This window comes from Callithrix jacchus, chromosome 12 (assembly GCF_049354715.1).
Source record: "Callithrix jacchus isolate 240 chromosome 12, calJac240_pri, whole genome shotgun sequence".
In the NCBI taxonomy this organism is placed as follows: domain Eukaryota; kingdom Metazoa; phylum Chordata; class Mammalia; order Primates; family Cebidae; genus Callithrix; species Callithrix jacchus.
In genome coordinates, this window is record NC_133513.1 from 47,009,739 (window position 1) to 47,030,889 (window position 21,151).

General features: G+C 35.5%; 1 long non-coding RNA gene across 3 annotated transcripts in view; it reads left to right on the plus strand.

The window, feature by feature from the left end:
- The window catches only part of LOC118146281 (uncharacterized), a 98,306-nt gene extending 78,231 nt beyond the window's left edge, over window positions 1-20,075 (plus strand). For 2 of the 3 annotated variants that reach the window (XR_004731900.3, XR_004731901.3), the window contains one exon: window positions 1,074-20,075. This is a non-coding gene — a long non-coding RNA (uncharacterized LOC118146281). The remainder of the gene's footprint in view (window positions 1-1,073) is intronic. The other variant, XR_004731902.3, reaches the window with a different exon arrangement.
- The last annotated feature ends 1,076 nt before the right edge of the window (window positions 20,076-21,151 follow it).

A 21,151-nucleotide genomic window follows, 5' to 3' on the forward strand; every position in this document is an offset into this window, starting at 1 on the left:
AGTGTGTGTTTGTATATATATGTGTTTGTATGTGTGCGTGTGTGTGTGTGTACAGATATATGAAGCACTTGGTAGGAAGATAAAATTTCTCAAGAGAAATAATAAATTCAATTAAATCTACTTCAAAACAGCAGTCCCAAGAATATATTTAAATTAAGCATATCGTAAATTATTTTTACATGCATAAATTTAAAAAGAAACAAATCTAGGCTGAGTGTGGCGGCTCATGCCTGTAATCTCAGCACTTTGGGAGGTCCAGGTGGCAGGAATCACCAGGTGTTCGAGACCATCCTGGCCAATATAAAGAGACTCCATCTCTACAAAAATTAAAAAAAAAAAAGAATAGCTCACCTGGTGGCACAAGCCTGTAGTCCCAAATACTTAGGAGGCTGAAGTGGGAGGATCATTTGAGACTGGCAGTTTGAGATTTCAGTGAGCAGTAATTGTACCACTGCACTTTAGCCTGAGCAATAGAGTGAGACCCTGTCTCAAAAGCAAAATGGAAAGAAAGGAAATGAAACAAATCCAGTGAAAGATAAGATTTCCAAGGAACAAAAGGCAGAGACTAAGAAGTCATGAGGAGCAAGCTTTTCATGAGAATAAGTTACTTTATTAGGAGAGGTCACGTTTTGACACCAAGTATTTTGACAAAACACAGTCAATTCACACAGATACCATAATGGTGAGAGAAACAAAGGTTTTCTATGAATCTGAAAAAAAATGACTTAGTAAATTTGTTTCTAGAGGCACTGGAATAGTCAAAATCCTAGCTGAAAAAACTTAGGATTTGACATTTGGGTTTCTTCACCATTGAAATCTGCCATTGTAAAATATGAGATAGTTGATCTTGAAGTGAAAGACACTTTCGCATATTCACATATTACTGTATATTTTTAAATGTGTGGAAATTTACCCAAAGCTTAACAAGGAATTTAGTGGAAACTGTGCAGCTTTACATGGAGCATAATTATAACATTAACATAAAAGAGGTATTATATTTACTAGAATTTGGGGTATCTATTGGTATACCAGATCTCTTCAGATATAATTGTAACATCAATTTTTTTTTCTAGTCAGAAGTGACAAGATAAAGAATCCAATATATTTCCTACATCACTGGCCTGTCTGAAAGCTAAAGGCAAGTTTTACCATAATGTATCTATTCTGTTTTTTTTTAACAACTACTTCTCTGCTTCTTTTAATGTATTTTGTTCCTTCTATTTAGTATACGTTGTTCATCTTCATGGGCATTTAGTTTTATAAGAAAATGGCTACTTTTAAAAGTAGTGTTTAAAAACTCACAATAGTTGCAATTAACCACACACCTTCCAAACCTTTGTCAGGTCCCAAGAACTGTTTTTAAAAACTTGTAGTCACTTAAGCCTTTGGAGATTAGACAGTGAATTCAATAATATCATCTTAAAAAAATAAACTCACAATAATCATGTGAAGAAAATATTATCTATGCCACTGTGCAAATAAAGCAAATCATTTGATTAAGAAGACAGAGCTCATAATAGCAACTATATGTTAAAGCTCATTTTCTAAATTCTAAAATAGTAATTTTTAAACCAGATTATTGCCCTTCAAATTGTCTGCTTTTCTTCTTTGATTTATTTTATTTATTATGACAGAGAGCATGTGGGCTATGCTACCTTGAAATAAGGCAACTTGGGGGTCACCCCTTGATTTTTTTGACCTTTCTCTGTGAGGGCTGCCCTCTGTAAGCAGGTCAAAAGACCCTCACGGGAGAGGTGTCATGCTCTGAACCCAGGGGGAAGGAATGTCACACAGTCACACAGGAAAGAATCTAGCACATAAGGCTTGCTGTGTTCTCCCCTAGCTTATTGTCATTAGATCATACCCCTCTTTGTACATTCATGTTTCTTTACAACCATTTACTTCTTTCATCAGACTTCACTTAAAATACACAATTTTCTCTGGGTCTTCATTTCTAAAGGCTTTCATGTTATGTCAAACTTTGGTTAATTAAATTTGCTATACTTTTCGCTTGTTAATTTGTTTTTTTGCTTTATCTGTCCTACATTGCCTAGTATTTTGGTTAACCTTATAATCCTTTGGTAAGCTGACAGCTGCCAACTCTAAGAAAAGTGGATTAAAAAAAAATAACACCTTCAGCACAGAGACAAGTCTAGACTAGATCTTGCAGGAAGTGCACATAGACAGCGGCAAAAACCTGTGGTTTGGAGCAAAATGGAAAAAAAAATCACCAAAGCAAAATCATGGTAGTTAGGGGATTCCAATAAAGATCAAAGATAGGTGAAAATTGGAGATTACTCTGCCAGGTCATAAAGATGAAGACAAACTTTGTCAGGTATATGCTGAAATGTATAGGGACAAATTTCAATTAAGTGGATAATGTTCGGTGGCATCTTGTTGCCCTTATGATGCCAGCCTCTCTCCTATACCCCATACCACAAGCTTTCTATTTTACAGCAAGAGTAATTAAAGAATTGCCATTTGAACAGGGGAGAGACATGATCTTTATCAGTAGCTAACTTTTCTGTTTTATCTAAAACATTAATTCAGCATGTCAGTGATTGTTGGGCATACCAAATGTAAACATTCTGGAAGTGGAAAATTTCAAGAAATCTCAAAAATAGTTCTCCCCGAAGTGAAACCAAAGCAGCAATGTAAGGTAGCCTATTCTACTGGCTGTGACAGTGGAAGAGTCAGGAATAAAATGACTCCGATCCTCAGTCTACTGTCCCAGGGGTACAACTACATCAAATGAGCTTTTCAGAGCCTACAGCCCTAATTTGTCAAATGGAAAATCCTTTATTGGTACCTTAGAGAGCAGCTGTGTATTTCAGTATGATAACACATTCTTTTGTGTTATTTCAAGTAATAGTAAAAATAAAACAACAAACAAATAAAACCCATGTTATTTCCACTTTCTTAGTCTTTGTAGTACATTCTAACAGTAAAACAATAAAAACACAATGGGTCTTTTCAGGATGATACCATTAAAATCAACAATTTAATGTTTAATGTTAGATATATATTTGTAGTAAACTACAATAAAAGCAAGAGAATAACAAATATAATATTGGAATTAAGCTTGGAAGTGAGGTAGTAGATTCTTTCAGTAAGGGGCGTGTGGAAGCTGTAATATATTGATAATGTTCTATTTCTTACATTAATGCTGACTTAGTGTTCACCTTCATATACTGCATATCTTGTAGAGCTATATATAAGAGCTATATACATTTATTTAGATGTAAGAAATATTTTAGAAATTTTAAGAATTGTCCTGCAAAAACACACTATAGACAAACAGAGCAATGGAACAGCATAGAGTCCAGAAATAGAACTAAATAAATATATTTTGGGGGCCAGGCATGGTGGCTCATGCCTGTAATCCTAGCACTTTGGGAGGTCAAGGCAGGTGGATCACCTGAGGTCAGGAGTTCAGGACTAGCCTGGCCAACATGGTGAAACCCCATCTCTACTAAAAATATAAAAAGTCAGCCCAGCGTGGTGATGGGTGCCTGTAATCCCAGCTACCTGGGAGGCTGAGGCAAGAGAATTGCTTGAACCTGGGAGCCGGAGGTCTCAGTGAGCTGAGATCATACCATTGCACTCCAGGCTGTGTGACAGGGCCTGACTCTGTTTCAAAAATATAAATAAATAAAAATTTGAAAAAATCAAATGAATGTATTTTGTGACTTTGTTCCCTGGCAAATAAACAAAAACAATACAATGGAGAAAATATAGATCTTTCAACAGAGTGTACTAAAACACTTTGATATTCACATGGAACAAACAAAACAAAAGAAAAACAAAAAGAATCTAGACCCAGAATCTACATCCTTCACAAAATTTAACTTAAAGTAGTTCATAGCCTAAATGTAAAATACAAAACTATAGAACTCCTAGAAGATAACATATAGAAGAAAATCCAGATGACTTTCGGTTTGATGATGACTTTTAAGATACAAGACAAAAGGAGCAATACATGAAAGAAACAAATAAGAAGTTGGACTTGATTTCAATTAAAAACTTCTGAGAATGGGAGTGGTGGCTCACAACCAAAATCCCAATAGTTTGGAAGATAGTAGAACTGCTTGAGCCCGTAGTTTGAACCAGCTTGGACAACATGGTGAGATGCTGTCTCCACAAAAAATAAATTAAACAATTAGGTGGGCTTGGTGGTTCTCACTTGCAGTTCTAGCTACTTGAGAGGTTGAGGCAGGGGGATCACTTGAGCTTAGGAGCTTGAGGCTGCAGTGAGCCGTGATTGCACCACTGCACTCCAGCCTAGGAAACAGTGAGACTCTCTCTCTAAAAAACAAAAACAAAAAACAAAAAAAACTTGAGTGATATTGGCAAGACAGCAGACTAAGAAGTTATAGAATCTTTTTCTGCCACAGAGATATTCAGTTACAACAATATATAAACTAGAGCAGCTCTATGAGAGTACCTTGGCCATTGTGAAACCAAGAATAGTTCCCAGAGAAAGGGGTGAAAAATTTGTGGTGCTTGCCACACTTCCCCAATGTAATGTAGTATAGAGCAACTGGGAGGAAGCCCTCCACACAGAGATCATCTCTTGGAATGGAGATAAAAAAGTAGACTGTGTGTACAACATTTCGGCTTGTCTGAAGGATATATTAGGGATTGATTGATGTCTTCCTTGACTTAAAGCACTAACAGATCAATGGAGTTCAGAAGCTGCTGAATAACAGGCAAGCACCACTGCATGTTAGATCTGCAGTTCTAAAGAGAGATATTAGTGAGAGCAAGCAATTTAAAAAGATTTGAGAGGTCCAAGAACCTCTAGCCTGGCTGATTGACAAAGGCTTTCCTCTGCACAAAGCCAGTTACATAAAGATTGTGAGAGGCAGTCATTTTTGTTAAGTGCCCAAATTCTGGCAAAAGATACAAGGTATGTTAAAAACTAGAAAACATGGTCAAATCAAAGAAACCCAAAACTCCAGAAATTAAGACTAATAAATGCAATCTGTGAGCTGTCTGAAAAAGAATCTAAAATAACTCTTATAAAGATATTAGTGAACTAGAACACATAACCAACTAGATGAAATCAGAAAAAAATGCATGAACAAAATGAGAATATCAACAAAGATATGGGAAGCATAAAAAAGGATAAAATGGAAATTCCACAGTTGAAAATATCATAAGTAAACTGAAAAAAATTATTAGAGATCTCAACAGCAGACTTAATAAGGCTGAAGAAAGAATAAGCAAAACTTGGTAACAGCCTATTTGAAATCATTGAGTAAAAGGGTCAAAAACAAAAAAGGAAGAAAAAAAGAGAATCCAAGGGCCTTTCAGACATTCAAGAAGACTAATATGCACATTATAAAAATCCCAGAAGAAGAATAGAAAAAGAGGAGGACAGCTTATTTAAGAAAATAATGGTCAGAAACTTCACAAATTTGAGAGAAGAAGTGGTGATATAGTTTCAAGACTCTCAAAGAACTCCAGCTAGAACAAATCCACATTGAACTACACACAGACACATCATAATCAAACTGTCTAAACTCAAAGACAAAAAACAATCTTGATAGCAGCAGGAGAAAAGCGAATTTATAATCTATAGGGGAGCTTCCATAGATATCAGCATATTTCTCAACAGAAACTGCGTGGACCATAAAGGAGTGGGATAACATATTCAGCATGTTGAAATACTGTATGCAGCAAAACTGTTTTTTGAAAATGAAAAAGAAATAAAGACTCTCCTAGATGAACCAAAACTGCACAACTACATTACAAATAGACCTCTTTAAAAGAAATGCTAAAGGAGGTCCTTTAAGTTGAAACAAATGGGTATCAGACAGCAATACAAAGCTACACACAAAATATAAAAAATATATTTATTACCCATAAAGGCAAATATAAGGACAAAAATGGTAGCTTGTACTATTGTTAATTCTGTCACAAAACCCAAAACAATTTTATAAAAAAATAACAAAGTGGGAGGAGTTCTACTTCCTTTTTAAAAATGTATTACAAAGCCACATAATTAAAACAGCATGGTACTGACATACTGACATAAGGCAGAAAAAATACCAATGAAAGAAAATGAAAAGCCTAGGAATAAATACGTATATGGTTGATATGGTTTGGAACTGTGTTCCTGCCCAAATCTCTTGTCAACTGTAATCTCCAATATTGTAGGTGAGGTCTGGTGGGTGGAGATTGACTTGTTGGGGTGGATTTCCCCATTGGTTCTGTTATCATCATAGTGAGTGAGTTTTTCTGTGATCTGGTTGTTTAAAAGTGTGTAGCACCTCCCACTTTCTTTTTCCTGCTCAAGCAATGTAAGACATGCCTGCTTTCTTTTCACTTTCTGCCATGATTGAATTTCCTGAGGACTCCTCAGAGGCCAAACAGATGCTAGCATCATGCTTCCTATACAGCTTGTGGAACTGTGAGCCAATTAATCTGCTTTTTAAATGAATTACCCAGCCTCAGATATTTCTTTATTTGGTTCTCCCATTTCTTGTTAATTACCCAGTCTCAGTGTGAGAATGGACTAACACAATGGTCTAATACAATAGCAGTGTGAGAATGGACTAATACAATGGTCAAGTGATGTTTGACAAGTGAGTCAAAACCAATGAATGAGAAAAAGACAGTCTCTTTAATAAATGGTGCTGGGAAAATAGGATGTCAACATGCAAAAGCATGAAGTTAGACCCTTATATTACACCATATGCAAACTAACTCAAAATGAATTAAAGTCCTTCATGTAAGACATAAAATTACAGAACTCTTAGTAGATAACACAGCAAAAAAATTCATGACATTAACATTGGCATAAATTCTTTAATATAATACCAAAAGCACAGGCAGCAAATGTGAAAATAGACAAATAGGACTACATCAAAGTTAAATAAAAATATTTTGTGCACAAAGAACTCAAAAGACTGAAAAGGCAACCTATAGAATGAAAGAAAAATTTACAAATCATGTGTTTGATAGGAGAGTAACATCCAGAATATACAAATACTCTCACAACTCAACAAAATATCAAATAACTCAGTTTTAAAATGGACAAATGACTTGAATAAACGTTTTTCCAAGATGATGTATCAGTGGCCAAAAAACATACGAACAGATGCTCAACATCACTAATTATCTAAGAAAAGCAAATCACAACCAAAATGAGAAAGTCATCTTACAACCATTATAATAGCTACCACAAGCAACAACAATAAAAACTTAAAAGCAAAAAATGAATAGAACCAACAAAACAAAACAAAAAAACCCACAGAAAGAAAACAAGTGTTGGTAAGGATATGAAGAAATTGGAATCCTGTACACTGCTGATGGGATTGAAAATGATTCAACTCCTATGAAAAATGATATGAAATTCTCTTATAAAATTAAAAATAGATAAGCATATGATCCAGCACTCTTACTTCTAAGTATATACACAAAAGAATTAGAAACATGGTCTCACAGAGATTGTTTACAGTAGCACTGTTCATTACAGCCAAGAGGTGGAAGCAACCCAAATGTTTACTGATAAATGACTAGATTAACAAAATGTGGTCTACGCATACAAGGGGATATTGTTCAACCCTTAAAGGAAATTCTGTCATGTGCTAAAACATAGGCAAACCTTGAGAACATTATGCTAAGTGAACTAAGCCAATGCATAAAGAAATATACTGAATAATTCCACTAATATGAGGTATACAAAGTAGTCATATTCTTAGAAAGCAAAACGTTAATTAGCAAGAAATGAAGGAAAAAGAAAGGAGAGTTGTTGTTTAATGGGTAAGAGGTTCAGATTTGCAGGATAAAACAGTTTTTAAAATCTGTTTCACAAGAATGTGAATATACTTACACTCCTGACCTATATAGTTAAAAACTGTTAAGATGATAAATTTTATGTTACATTTTTTTTTTTTACCGTAATAATAATATATTTACAACTTCTGCTCTGTGAAACATACTGTTAAGAGAATGAGAACACAATCAAGAGACTAGGACAAAATATTTGCAAAAGGATATTTGATTAATAATTGTTATCCAAAATATATAAACAACTCTTAACACTCAATAATAATGAAAAAAAAAAAAAAACTAAAGCCTGGGCAAAAAATGAAAAGGTACTTCACCAAAGAAGATATACAGATAGTAAAGAAGAAGTATAGGAAAATATACTTAACTTATCATTAGGAAAATGAAAATTAAAACAGCAATGAGATACCACTGCACTTCAATTAGAATGATGATAATTAAAACACTGACAATACTAATGCTGGTCCGGATATGGAGTATGTGGAGGAACAGAAACTCCCACTCATTGGTGGTGAAATTAAAAATGCTTCAATTACTTTGAAAGACAGTTTGGCAGTTTTTTTTACAAAGCTAAATATACTCTTAACACATAATTCAGCAATTATGCTTCTTGACATTTTCTCAAGTGAGTCGAAAACTTATGTCAACACACAAACCTGCACATGGATGTTTATAGCAACTTTATTCGTAATTGCCACAACTTGGAAACAACCAGCATGCCCAACTGGTGAATGAATAAACAAACTGTGATACATCCCTGCAATGTAATATTATTGAGCACTAACAATAAGTGAGCTAGCCAACCATTAAAAGATATAGAGGAAACTTATATTAAGTAAAAGAAGCCAATCTGAAAAGGCCACATATTACATGATTCTAGCTACAGGCATATCTTGAAGATATTGTGGGTTTAGTTCTATCTCAATAAAGAGAGTCATAAATTTTTAGTTTTACAGTAGATATAAAAGTTATGTTTATACTATACTGTAGTCTATTGGTGTGCAATACAATTTTGTCTCAAAATAGATATACATACCTTATTGAAAAAACTTTAGCTATCAATCATCTAGGCCATCAGCAAACAGCAATTTTTTTTTTTTTCCTGATAGAAGGTCTTACCTTGATAAGAGAAAGAAAACATAAACAAGAAACTGAGAGAAAGTATTTGATACATATTGATGGCTACTGACTGATCAGGGTAGTGGTAGCTAAAGCAACAGAAGGCTGTGGCAATTTTTTAAAATAAGAAAAGAATAAAGTTTGCCACATTGATTGACACTTTCTTTTACAACAGACTTCTCTGTAGCATGCCATACTGTTTGAGTAGAACTTCTTTTATGCTTTATGAGAGTCAGCCTGCCCTTTGAAGCTTTGAAGCCAGGATTGGTTTCTCTCTAGCCATGAAATCATTGAGAATTGAAGTCAGTTCTCTCAAACTCTCCCTCTTCTTTATCAACTAAATCTATATAATTTTCTAAATCCTTTGGTGTCATTTCAACAATGTTCTCAGCATCTGCACCAGCAGTAGATTCCCTCTCAAGAAGCCATTTTCTTTGCTCATCAATGAGAAGCAACTTCTCATCACTTCAAATTTTATCCTGAGGTTGCAGCAATTCAGTCACATCTTCAGGCTCCACTTCCAATTTTAGTTCTTTTGCTATTTCTATCAAATCTGCAGTTACTTTCTCCACTGAATTACTCAACTCCTCACACTCATCTCTGAGTGTTCCAGTGAACTTCTTCCAACTTTATTAATCCTTCTTCCATTAATTACAAATGTTCTAAATGGCATTTAGAATGGTGAAACCTTTCCAGAAAAGTTTTCAATTTATTTTTCTCAGCTCCATCAGAGTAATCTTTATGATAGCTAGAGCCTTACAAAATATATTTTTTAAGTAATAAGACTTGAAGGTCAAAATTGCTCCTTGATTTAGCAAAATAGAGATTGTATTAGCAGGCATGAAAACAACACTAATCTCCTTGTACATCTCTGTCAGAGTTCTAGGGTAACCAGGTATCTTGTTGGTGAGCAGCAATAATTTGAAAAGAATCTTTTTTTCTGAGCAGCAGGTCTTAACACTGATCTTAAAATATTCAGAAAACATTGCCATGAACAAATGTGCATAGCTTTTAAAGTCCCTAAGAGTTTTGGAAAGATCAGTGAGCATTGACTTCAACCTAAAGTCACCAGCTACATTAGCCCCTAACAAGAGAGTTAGCCTACTCTTTGAAGGTTTGAAGCTAGGTATTGACTTCTATCCATGAAATCCTTGATGACATCTGCTTCTGATAGAAGGCTGTTGGTCCACATTACAAATTTGTTGTTTAGTGTAGCCGCCTTTATCATTTGTCTTAGCTAGACCTTTTGGATAATTTGCTGCAGCTTCTACATCAGCACTTGCTGCTTCACTTTGCACTTTCATGTTATAGAGATGACTTCTCTTCTCTAACCTCATGTATCAACCTCTGCTAACTTCCAACTTTTCCTCTAGAGCTTCCTCACCTCTCTCAGTCTTCACAGCATTGAAAGGAGTTAGGGTCTTGATCTGCATTAGGCTTTAGCTTAAAGTAATATTGTGGCTAGTTTGATCTTTTGTTCAGACCACTCATGAGCAATAAGACCATTTTATTTTATCACTCAGTGTTCACTGGAGTAGCACTTTTAATTTTTTTCAAGAATTTTTTCTTTTCTTTGCAATTATAATATGACTAACTATTTGATATAAAAGACCTAGTTTTTTGGCTCATCTCAGGTTTCAACAGTTTTTCCTCTCTAAGCTTTAAAATTTCTAGATTTTGGTTTACAATGAGAAAGACATATGACTTTTTCACTTGAACACTTAGAGACCTATAAGATTACCAATTAAATGAATTTCAATATTGTGTCTCAGGGAATAGGCAGAAACCAGGAGAGGGAGAGAGATGGAGGAGCGGCCAGTTGGTAGAGCAGTCAGAACACAAACAAATACATGTAGAATAAGCTTGCTATTTTGTATGGGCACAATTCATGGTGCTCCAAAACAATCACAATAGTAACATCAAAGATCAAAGATCATAAATTACCATAACAAATATAATAATATGAAAATTTCTGAAATATTTTGAGAATTACCAACCCGTGACACAGAAACATGAAATGAGCCATAATGTTGGGAAAACGGTCCTGATAAAGTTGCTTAGTTACTGCAGGGTTGCTACAAACCTTGAATTTATAAAAAATGCAATCTGTGAAGTGCAATAAAGCAAATGCAATAAAACTCTAGGTGTGTCTATATATGACATTTTGTGAAAGGCAAAACTATGAAGACAGTAAAAAGATCAGTTGTTGCCAGGGGTCTCGGGGGAAAGAAGTATGAATAGACAGAGTATAGAGAAATTTTAGGGCAGTGAAACTATTCTTTATAATTTTTTTTGAGGCAGAGTTTTGTTCTTGTTGCCCAGGATGGAGTGCAATGGCACAATCTCTGCTCATGGCAGCTTCCATCTCCTGTGTTCAAGAGATTCTCCTGCTGCAGCCTCCCAAGTAGCTGGGATTACAGGCCTGCACCACCACGCCTGGCTAATTTTTTGTATTTGGTAGAGATGGAGTTTCCCATGTTGGTCAGTCTGGTCTCAAACTCCTGACCTCAGGTGATCCACCCACTTCGGCTTACCAAAGTGCTGAGATTACAGGCATGAGCCACCATACCCAGCCTGTTCTTCATAATATTATAATGTAAAACATAATTTATTATACATTTGTTGAAACCCATAGAATGAACAACACCAAGAGTGAGACCTAATGTAAATTATGCATTTGAGATGACAATGATGTGTCAATGAAGGTTCATCAATTGTAACAAATGTACCACTCTTTGTGGGGGCAGGGAGTATGTTGATTATGGAAAGGCTGTCTGTGTGTATAGGCTGGAGGCGTGTGGAAACTGTCTATACTTTCTACTCAATTTTGTTGTGAACCTAATAGTACTCTACAAAATAAAGTCTAATTAAAACATGTTAAGACAGAAATGCTCTTTATCAAAGATGGTATGATGTATTTGAAATAAAGGCATAGAAACCAACAATTACGTTAGCATATGTTTTAGTGCTGCTGATAAAGGCATTTGACTTTAGTGTGTTCACGGGAAGATTTCACTTTGATTCTGACATTTTGTGTTTTTAAAAGGAATAAAGGAGAAAGCATGCAATAGAGAATAGCATAAGAAAGACAAAGGAAGAATGTGCATTTCATATGTTTAGAGCAGCTATTTGTGTAAGAGCCGGTCCCCCCGCCAAAACAAAACAAAACAAAAAACACCTGGAGAAACAGGAGAATAAGGAGACAAGTGAATGAATTTGAAAAGTGGCCATCACTATTCAACAGAAGATGTTGGGCAATTCATTGTATGTCTCTGAAACTCAGTTTTCTCATCTGTAAAAATCAAAGGGCAATTGAAGACATGGGAAGATCAGATGATTCACTCAGTCTTAAAACTGAGATTCCTCAGACTCTGTTCCTCATGATACACATGGAGAAAAAACTCATTAAAAATTCATTAAATAAGTACATGCCACTTCTTTTATTCATCAGCCAAATCTAGGTGGCAAATGGATTGCTTCCCAAATAACAAAAACTGATGGGTGAGAAGGACCTGTGCTTTTGCCTCATCCACCTCTTAGAGCCGCAGCATGGTTTACTTTTAACAGTTGGTTCAGGTAACAACAGTTTATTGTCAGAGTTATTACTGCATAACTCTAAGGATGATCATGCAGAGTTTAATTTTTTAGTAGTTTTGGCATTAATATTTTATTATAACTTTCTGAGAGGTAGGTTAGCATGGCAGACCCTTACTGAGTAATTAATGGCCTGCGGTCTCCTGCAGGGGATGAGCCATATGGTGAGGGAAAAGACACATGGAAGAGGGAAGAGGGGAGGAGTTTAAATAAGAGAAGAGTCTATCTTCACATGAAAACACAGACATGCAGAGCTTATCAGCTTTAAGGGACGGAGAAACAGGAAGTCAAAAGTGTGCCATCCAAAATGTTCACTGGGATAATTTTGTTGTAAGAAAAACAGCATAAGACATGAGTAGTAAACACATGCTTGTTTGCTGTTCTTTAAAATACAATGAAAATGACAGTAATTTTCTTGAGACTATTCTAGTGTTAGACACTAGAGTAAATACTTTTCTTATATAGTATCCCATTTTATGCTTATAACAATCCTTTGAAGTATGTGCCACTATATGTCACCATTTTAAAGATGATGAAATAGGATTTAGCAAGAATTATGATTTACCCAAGGTCACACAACTGCTAAATAGGAGAAAAAGATGTGAACACAGGTGTTCTCTCAAAAATTATCCTTCTTATGTCACCCAATTTTGGGGGTGTGTTCTTTCTTAGCTCACTGCTTCAGTATTTAAGTCTAAAGTCAGCCAGAGCAACAGCTAACTATGTAAGGGAAGAGATCAGAAGCCAGGCTGTTTTCCCCCAGTGTTTCACACTTGCTCATTTATATCTTCTGGAACTAATGAGATGGAAAGATGTAAAATATGTCAGGCAGCCAATATTTAAATTAATTTCAAGACTACACTGCAAGCTTAGCCAAATATGTACTGAGTATTCTATTGTTCGCTTCAGATTTGTAGTTAGGCTCCTAATCAATCCTGCTCATTGAAGATCTATGTGGTGAGTGACACATGATAGCATAACACAAATATCATGCACCACAGAAACGCTGCAAGTTAGAGCAATATGGGTAACGATTAACAAATTCCCACCAAAATTAAAGCCTGAAACTAGAGCTCATTTCTTACTCATAAAATTAAGTAATTCAAAATCTCCAGAAACCTCCTCCACAATTTTTTTTTCTCAGCCATTTCTCAACTAGAAGGATTACTGAGATTTCTGATGGAAGCTAGTACCCGTCAGCAGATTCAGTCTGGAGGCGTCATTCCTTGCATCTATGGTAAATATTATAAAGCTTTCAACACTGGAATAATCAAACCCTAAGCTACTCATGTGTTCCAATTTCAAATTTTTAAAAAATAGTACTCCAAAAAATAACATATATGCATTGGGGTCATACCTACAAAATTTAAGAATGTAAATAATTTCTTAGCCTGTAAGCAGTTCATCCCTATCAAGATAAGGTTATTAGAACTTACTACAGTTTGTAATCTAAATATACACTACTATTTCCAGGCAAAAACATTACCTGAGTGAAAGAATTAGAGAGAAAGAATGTGGAACATTTTTCTGGATTTCCACATTATTAGGATGTCTATTCATACTTGTTTTTCAAAGTTGTAGCATATACTTAAACTCCATTGGAAGAAAATGCCCACCCAAACAATAGCTGTGATACTGTGTGATCTTCATAAAGCCTTGAAGAAACCCAGAGCTTTCATCACTCTGTGGATGTGCGTTCAGCTCTTTATTTATTTATTTATTGCTTTTTTAAATTGTACTTTAGGTTCTAGGGTACATGTACAGATCATGCAAGATCGTTGCATAAGTACATACATGACAATGTGGTTTGCTGCCTCCATCCCCTGTCACCTATATCTGGCACTTCTTCCCCTGTTATACCTCCTCAACCTTCCCACCCCCACTATCCCTCCATTATCACCCGCCAAACAGACCCATGTGTGATGCTCCCCTCCCTGTATCCATGTGTTCTCATTGTTCAACACCTGCCTATGAGTGAGAACATGCGGTATTTGATTTTCTGTTCTTGTGTCGGTTTGCTGAGAATGATGGTTTCCGGATTTATTCATGTCCCTACAAAGGACACAAACTCATCATTTATGGCTGCATAGTATTCCATGGTGTATATGTACCACATTATCCTTGTCCATTCTATCATCAGACATTTGGGTTGGTTCCAGGTCTTTGCTATTGTAAACAATTGTGCAATGAATATACATGTGCATATGTCTTTATAATAGAATGATTTCTAATCCTTTGGGTATATATCCAGTAATGAGATTGCAGGGTCAAATGGAATTTCTATTTCTAGGTCCTTGAGGAATTGCCACACTGTCTTCCACAATGGTTGAACTAATTTATACTCCTACCAACAGTATAAAAGTGTTCCTATTTCTCCACATCCTCTCCAGCATCTGTTGTCTCTAGATTCTTTAATGATCACCATTCTAACTGGCATGAGATGATATCTCAAAGTGGTTTTGATTTGCATTTCTCTAATAATGAGTGATGATGAGCATTTTTTCATATGTTTGTTGGCCTCATATATGTCTTCTTCTTTGAAAAGTGTCTGTTCATATCCATTGCCCAAATTTGAATGTGTTTGTTTGTTTCTTGTAAATCTGTTTTAGTTCTTTGAAGATTCTGGATATTAGCCCTTTGTCAGATGCGTAGATTGCATAAACATTTTCCCATTCTGTTGGTTGCCAGTTCACTCTAATGATTGTTTCTTTTGCTGTACAGAAGCTCTGGAATTTAATTAGATCCCATTTGTCTATTTTTGCTTTTGTTGCCAATGCTTTTGGTGTTTTAGTCATGAAGTCCTTGCCTATGCCTCTGTCCTGAATGGTTTTGCCCAGGTTTTCTTCTAGGTTTTCTATGGTATTAGGTTTCAAGTTAAAGTCTTTAATCCACCTAGAGTTAATTTTACTGTAAGGTGTCAGAAAGGGGTGCAGGTTCTGCTTTCTGCACATGGCTAGCCAGTTTTACAACACCATTTACTAAATAGGGAATCCTTTCCCCATTGTTTGCTTTTGTCAGGTTTGTCAATGATCAGATGGTTGTAGATGTGTGGCATTGCCTCTGAGGCCTCTGTTCTCTTCCATTGGTCTATGTCTCTGTTTTGGTACCAGTACCATGCTGTTTTGATTACTGTGGCCTTGAAGTATAGTTTGAAGTCCAGTAGTGTGATGCCCTCAGCTTTGTTCTTCTTGCTTAGGATTATTTTGGCTAGGTGGGCTCTCTTTTGATTCCATATGAATTTTAATGTGGTTTTTTCCAGTTCTGTGAAGCAGGTCATTGGTAGGTTGATGGGGATAGCACTGAATCTATAAATTACTTTGGGCAGTATGGCCATTTTCACCATATTGATTCTTCCTAACCATGAACATGGAATGTTTCTCCAACTGTTTGTGTCCTCTCTTATTTCTTTGAGCAGTGGTTTGTAGTTCTCCTTGAAGAGCTCCTTTACATCCTTTGTTAGTTGTATTCCTAGGTATTTTATTCTCTTTGATTTGGCTGTTAGTCTGTCACTGGTGTATAGGAATGCCTGTGATTTCTGCACATTGATTTTGTATCCTGAGACTTTGCTGAAATTCCTTATCAGTTTAAGGAGATTTGGGGCTGAGACGATGGGGTCTTCTAAATAAACAATCACATCATCTGCAAATAGAGACAATTTGACTTCCTCCTTTCCTAATTGAATACCCTTTATTTTTTTTCTTGCCTAATTGCTCTTGCTAGAACATCCTATACTATATTGAATTGGAGTGGTAAGAGAGGGCATCCCTGTCTAGTGCCAGATTACAAAGGGAATGCATCCAGTCTTTGCCCATTCAGTATAATATTGTCTGTGAGTTTGTTATAAATGGCTTTTATTATTTTGAGATATGTTCATTTGATACATAGTTTATTAAGTTTTTAGCATAAAGGGCTGTTGAATTTTGTCAAAAGACTTCTGTGCATCTATTGAGGTAATCATGTGGTTTTGTCTTTGGTTCTGTTTATGTGGTAGATTACATTTATAGACTTGCATATATTGAACCAGCCTTGCATCCCCAGGATGAAGCCTACTTGATCGTAATACATAAGCTTTTGATGTGCTATTGCAATCAGTTTGCCAGTATTTTATTGAAGATTTTTGCATCTATGTTCATCATGGATATTGGCCTGAGGTTTTCTTTTCTTGTTGAGTCTCTGCTGGTTTTTGGTATCAGGATGAAGTTGGTTTCATAAAATGATTTGGGAAGTATTCCCTCTTTTTGATTTGTTTGAAATAGTTTCAGAAGAAATGGTACCAACCCCACTTTTTTATGTATGGTAGAATTTGGCTGTGAACCCATCTGGACCTGGACTTATTTTGATTGGTAGGCTCTTAATTGCTGCCTCAACTTCAGCCCTTGTTATTGGTCTGTTTAAGGTTTCAGCTTCTTCTTGGTTTAGGCTTGGGAGAGTGCAAGTGTCCAGGAATCCATCCATTCCTTCCAGGTTTACCGATTTATGTGCATCAAGTTGTGTGTAGTAATCTCTGATGGTAGTTTGTATTTCTGTGGAGTCAGTGGTAATATCCCCTTAATTGTTTTTTATTGCATCTATTTAATTCTTCTCCTTTTTCGTTTTCATTAATCTGACTAATGGTCTGTCTGTTTTGTTTACCTTTTCAAAAAACCAGCTCTTGGATTTATTGATTTTTTGAAGGTATTTTTGTGTCTCTATCTCCTTCAGTTCTGCTCTGATCTTAGTTATTTGACGTCTTCTGCTAACTTTTGAGCTTTTTTTTATCTTGCTCCTCCACCTCATTCAATTTTGATGATAAGGTGTCAATTTTAGATCTTTCCTTGCTTCTCATGTGGGCATTTATTGCTATAAATTTCCCTCTAGGCGCTGCTTTAAATATGTCCCAGAGATTCTGCTATGTTGTGTCTTCGTTCTCACTGGTTTCAAAGAACATCTTTATTTTTGCCTTCGTTTCATTGTTTATCCAGTTGACATTCAGGAGCCAGTTGTTCAGTTTTCATGAAGTTGTGCGGTGGTCAGTTTCTGAATCCTGAGTTCTAATTTGATTGCGCTGTGGTTGGAGAGACTGTTTGTTATGATTTCTGTTCTTTTGCATTTGCTGAGGAGTGATTTACTTCCAATTATGTGGTCAATTTTAGAGTAGGTGCGATGTGGTGCTGAGAAGAATGTATATTCTGTGGATTTGGGGTGGAGATTTCTCTAGATATCTATTAGGTCTGCTTGGTCTAGATCTGAGTTCAAGTCCTGAATATTCTTGTTAATTTTCTGTCTCATTCATTTGTCTAATATTGACAGTGAAGTGTTAAAGTCTCCCACTATTAATGTGTGGGAGTCTAAGTCTCTTTGTAGGTTGTTAAGAACTTGCTTTATGTATCTGGGTGCTCCTCTATTGGGTGCATATGTATTTAGGATCATTAGCTCTTCTTGTTGCATTGATCCTTTTACCATTATGTAATGCCCTTCTTTGTCTCTTTTGAACTTTGTTTGTTTAAAATTCTTTTTATCAGAGACTAGGATTGCAATTCCTGTTTGTTTTTTCTCTCCATTTGCTTAAATCTGCCTCCATCCCTTTATTTTTAGCCTCTGTGTGTTCTTGCACATGAGATGGGTTTCCTGAATACAGCGCGCCAATTGGTCTTGACTTTTTGTTCAATTTGCCTTTCTGTGTCTTTTGATCGGGGCATTTAGCCCACATTTAGGGCTAATATTGTTATGTGTGAATTTGATCCTGCCATTTTGATGCCTGCTGGATGTTTTGCCTGTTAGTTGATGTATTTTCTTCATTGTGTTGATGCTGTTTACCATTTGGTACATTTTTGGGTTGGCTGGTACTGGTTGTTTCTTTCCATGTTTAGTGCTTCTTTCAAGAGCTCTTTTAAGTCAGACCTACTAAGAACCTTGAAAAAAGGTTAGACGAAATGCTGCCTGGAATAAACAGCTTAGAGAAAAATATAAACGACTTGATGGAGCTGAAAAACACAATGAGAACTTCGGGAAGTGTACACAAATTTCAATAGCAGAATCAACCAAGCAGAAGAAAGGATATGAAAGATTGAAATTCAACTCAATGAAATAAAACGAGAAGGCAAGATTAGAGAAAAAAGAGTAAAAAGAAATGAACAAAGCCTACAAGAAATATGGGATTATGTGAAAAGACATAATCTACATTTGATAGATGTACCTGAATCTGATGGAGAGAATGAATCCAAGCTGGAAAACGCTTTTCAGGATATTATCCAGGAGAACTTCCCCAACCTAGCAAGGAAGGCCAACATCCAAGTCCAGGAAATACAGAGAACAGCACAAAGATAATCCTCAAGAGCAACCCCAAGGCACATAATCATCAGATTCACCAGGGTTGAAATGAAGGAAAAACTGCTAAGGGCAGCCAGAAAATTGTTACATTTTCTTATACCTCTTTTTCGTGCAGCTCAAATCTGTCCACACTGGCCAATGGAAGATCTTTCAATTGTATCCTATGTCCCTTTGACATAATATTATCATTTTATTTATTTTTTGAGTACTTCCTTACTTTCTGGCACTACAAGATATTTCAGATTTCTATTGTACAGCTCCTGCCCCAGCCCTATAATCTACCATTTCTCTGAAGAACCATGATTCCTTGTTTTAAAGAATGGTATTATAAACCAAGGTTCAGTTGATGAATGTGCTTGAACTTACCCCTTGCAGGGATATCATTGCTTCCACACCCTCTCAGAGAACAGATGTAGTTAGCATATGTAAGTATATTAGCCAGTGTCTACACAGACAAATAGATTCACAGATACATAGATGTAGATATATACTCGGAATATAGTGTGTTTCACTGTACCTTTCTCCCCTAGCCTATCTATAATCTCTCACTCCAAAAGTGAGAAACCTGGCTTTCACCATCCTTCATCCATCTATGTATTTGTTCGGTGCCAGGGTAGATGGGCAGCAGTTTTGGAACTGTTAACCGCTGTGCCTATTAGAAACAATATTACCAGTTAGAGTACAGCACTTATACACAATTAATATTTTCTTTAGTCTTACGATTTCAAGTTATTCCCAAAATTACTTAGGACAATGCCTTATTTTTTTTTCTACCACCTCGACTGAGGTGATGGCGTACATTTGTATCACAGTTCCATTTTATGGCACACGATCTACATTACGTCCTAAAATTCCTCAAACCCTATGTTTGATATTTCCATTAAAAGATTAAATACATCAAGTATCATTCTTTATGTTGTAAAGTTCCGTAGATTTAAAAAAATAGATACTTTTATGTATCTACCACCCCAGTACTTGGTTTCCGTATAATTAGGATATCTAGTCAATTAGTACCTGGTTTTCAAAGTGCATAACATGCACTTAAGTTCAATTGGAAGAAAACTCCCATTCAAAAGGTAATTGTGGTTCTCTGTGATATTCATAAAGCCTTGAAGAATTCCAGGGTTTATTTCATGGCCCTAAAAAAAAATCTCCTGTGTTTAACCCAGTCAACCCTTCTCTCTCCCTAAACCTCTGACAAGCACTGTTTTATATTTCCATAGTTTTATCTTTCCCAGAATGTCATATAAATGGAAGCGTACAGCAGGTTACCTTACACAGACTTCTTTTATTTAAGATTCATCTATGTCTTTGAGTGGCTTGATGGCTCTCCATCACTGAAGAGTTTTCAAAGTGTAGATTATCATGGTATAGTTATCTATTCACCTCTTAAAGGACACATTGGTTGCTTTCAAGTTTTGACAATTATGCAAAAAGCTGCTACAAGTATTCAGATGCAGTTTTTTGTGAGTTTTCAAACTAGTTAGGTAAATATCTAGAAGCATAATTGATGGAACATATGTTAAGACCATGTTTTGTTTTGTCAAACTGGTTTCAAAGTAGCTGTACCATGTTGCATTTCAATATGCAATGCATGAGTGTTCTGTTTTCCACATTCGCACCTAGACTTGCTTTTGTCGTATTTTTGGACTTTAGACTTTCTAGTAGGTTTGTAGTGGTTTTAAATTTGCTTTTCCCTGGTGACAAATAATGCTGAACACTTTTCATGTGCTTATTTACGGTCTGAACATCTCATTTAGTAAAATGTATGTAAAGATTTTTGCTCATTTTTAAATTTTTTTTTATTATTGGGTCTTAAATGTTCTGTATATATTTTGAGTGTCAGTTCTTTATCAAGTATATGATTTGCAGATGTTTTTCTCCCAGTCTGTTAATTCTCTTAACAATGTATTTCACAGAAATATTTAATTTTAATAATGTTCAACTTATTTCCTCTTTTATGAATTGACCTTTTCATAAGATATCTAAGAACTCATAACCAACCCAATAGCACACAGATTTTTATGTATGTTTTTTTAAAAAAGTTTTATCAGTTTTCATTTTACATTTAGGTCTATGCTCCATTTTGAGTCAATGTTTTATAAGTTGTGAGATCAGTATAAAGGGCTTTTAAAAAATATGAACATCTGATGTTTCCAGAACTACTTGTTGAAAATATTGTCATATTTCCATTTCCATTTCACCTCTATACAAAACCATTTGACTATGTTGTATAGGTTTATTTCTAGGCTCTCTGTTCTGTTCCATTGATATATGTTTATTTATCACCAATATGCTATCTTGATTACTGCAGCTTTACAATAAGTATTAA